At 42.0% G+C, this 2,842-nt stretch overlaps 1 non-coding gene across 1 annotated transcript; it reads right to left on the reverse strand.

Moving 5' to 3' along the window:
• Positions 1-723: 723 nt before the first annotated feature.
• Positions 724-795, reverse strand: TRNAG-UCC (transfer RNA glycine (anticodon UCC)). Its single transcript has one exon. It is a non-coding gene; the product is annotated as a tRNA-Gly (tRNA).
• Between the last annotated feature and the right edge of the window lie 2,047 nt (positions 796-2,842).

The following is a 2,842-nucleotide window of genomic DNA, read 5'->3' on the forward strand; positions in this document are numbered from 1 at the left end:
AGGAGAGCAACGAGGCTGGTGAGGGGCTTGGAGCACAAGCCATACGAAGAGCGACTGAGGGAGCTGGGGTTGTTCAGCCTGGAGAAAAGGAGACTCAGGGGTGACCTCATCGCTCTCTACAACTTCCTGAAGGGTGGCTGTGGTGAGCTGGGGGTCGGCCTCTTTCTCCGGGCGACAACAGATAGAATAAGAGGACACAGTCTCAAGCTGCGTCAAGCGCGATGTAAGTTAGAATTAAGAAGGAAATATTTCACAGAAAGAGTGGTCAGATACTGGAATCATTTACCCAGTGAGGTGGTAGAGTCATCATCCCTTGAAGAATTCAAAAAAAGACTGGATGTGGCACTTGCTGCCATGATCTAGTTGAACAGTTAGAACTTCGGCTGGACTTGATGATCTTATAGGTCTCTTCCAGTCTTGAACTTCTGTGATTCTGTGTGATTCTGGGACACTCTCACCAGCACAAAGGAAGCTGCTTTCACCTATGAACAATTCCTGCGCGCAATAAAGCCACAGTCAGCCCCTTCTCTCATTCTGAAGGAGACATCTTCGCTGGCTTTTTTGCCCCGTGGGATTCCCACCCGTACCCCCAGTCCTGCTCTCCCCACCCGGCCGTACCCCAAACTCCCTCTGCTCTTCGCGGCGCTCGCATCCCTGAGGATGGACGGGATTAAGGGATGGCAGCACCTCCTCACCCCGCTCGGAAGGGCGTCAAAACGAACTTGCGTTGGCCGGGAATCGAACCCGGGTCAACTGCTTGGAAGGCAGCTATGCTCACCACTATACCACCAACGCCGCGGTGGAAAAACTTCCCTGCTTGCCTCAGTCCTTCCTTTCCTGCTTCCCTTCATTCCCAGTTTGCTCTCAGGATTTACTGCCTGCCCTCAAACACAGCAAAGAGTTACTGAGGGAGGCATTCCAGTTTTCTCCACGGCTTTCAAGGCTACTAGAAAATTAGAAGATTGTTTGCTTTGTTTTTAAACACTGATAATAAAGTTTTGTTCAGTAAAATGTTTCCAATGCCCTGATTGGTTTAAAAGAAATTCCAAATAGGACTAAAACCTTCGGAAGGGGGACTGTGCACAACTGGAAAAAAAGGCTGGCTGACATCTGATGAAATAAGCATCTTCATTTTTTAAGAAAAGAAATAGTCTTTCCAGCATTAATGTTGCAGATGATATTTTTATCTCATGTCTGAAAAATTAGGCGGAAAAAGTTTTAAAAAACAACATATCTTGTCCTTTCCATCAACTACTGCTTTTGTCTTCTCAGTATCATCCAAAGAAACATAAGATTACATGGAAAATATAGCTGGAAATAAACTAAATAGAGTTGCAAAAGATTGATATTTGGAAGAGGGTTATCTGAAACACTGCCCTGTAATGCTGAATCTCAAACTTGAATACTTTTTTGTGGAATAATGTGTGGTGGATAGAGCCAACAAAGTATTTTAGAAGAACGAAATCGCAAAAAAACTCACATGGTGTGAGAATATCCTATGAATAACCCAGGGCACTCTAAGGCATCTGTGATTTCACTTCTGAGAATGTCCTGCTTACAAGCAGATATGGCTCTTAACAAGTAGGAATCTCAGCAAGTTTGTGGTAGAAACCATTCTGTGCCAGCAGAGAGGTCCTACAAAGAGAAACCTTCATGCCTCTCATTCTCAAATCCTCTGTCTTCAGCTTCCTGCAGTGGTAATCAGAAAAGTTGTAAGATGTAATATTGGTCAGACATCCATCAATCCTGTCACTTTCTGTCACTTGGCATCTGAGTAATTAATCGGTCCATAGAAGGCCCCCCAATACTCTGACCATTTTAAAAGTGCTGGTATAGATGACATTTTTTGCAGCCTTAAATGAAAGTCTGTCGTGCACAGTTACACCATAGTAAGGATATGGAATCTTCTCTCCTTTTCTTATCATATTTTACTTTAAAAGTCATCAAAATCAGCCGAGATCCTATTTGGAATGCTCTGCAAACAGCTCATGAGGATGTAATGTTACATTAAGTGTATTTATAACTAAGATTTAACAAAACAAAGAGGGGTCTGCTGAATGGTGCAGAGTCCATTTTGATTGTGTGTGACATGCAGTGCTCATGTGTTGCTGTGCAAACTCACACTTCAGCCGTGTGGTGCATGAACAGCAAGCCACTGCTTTTGGGAACCACTTTTTCTGTGCATTTGTTGTGGAACCTTTTTACACAGATCCTTGACAAAATGGGACACACCAAACTCACTGATCATAATCACTTCTGAAAAACACATAGTTTATTGTGATGATTTTCATGCTTTTCTACTAATCTGTAGGCACCATAAATATTTTCTAGTAAATTTAAGCCTAGTGAGAGTTGTTTCCAGTGTTACTGCAAACTATGGTTTAACAATCATCAAAAATGGTTATTCTTTATATACTTCCTTGCAGAAAAATTCCATGGAACCTGAAATTCTGTGAACAAACATTTGAAAATAATTACTCTTTAGGAAATTTGAATAACTTTAGTAAAGAAGTAAGCCTGGAAGAAGTGTGGATGTTCTTATAAGAATGATATTTCTCTTCCTTCAACTTCTAGTCTTAACTACATCTTTGTGAACTCACTATCCTGTATTTTAAGGCATTGCAGAATGAAGAAAGTGATTTTAAAACAGTGGAAAGATAGATGGGCCCCCATTGAATTGAAATAAAGCACTGAATGAGGAATGCCAGCTCTGAGAAAGCTAGAAGCTGAAGTTTATAGACAGAACAGGACAGAGAAGTGGGACAGGCTAAGCTGATCTCTTAAAGGCAGCCGCCTGCACACCAGCTCATAAAACTGCATGAGATTCCTGAAGTATTTAAGC

Source organism: Melospiza georgiana, chromosome 1 (genome assembly GCF_028018845.1).
Source record: "Melospiza georgiana isolate bMelGeo1 chromosome 1, bMelGeo1.pri, whole genome shotgun sequence".
Taxonomy (NCBI): Eukaryota; Metazoa; Chordata; class Aves; order Passeriformes; family Passerellidae; genus Melospiza; species Melospiza georgiana.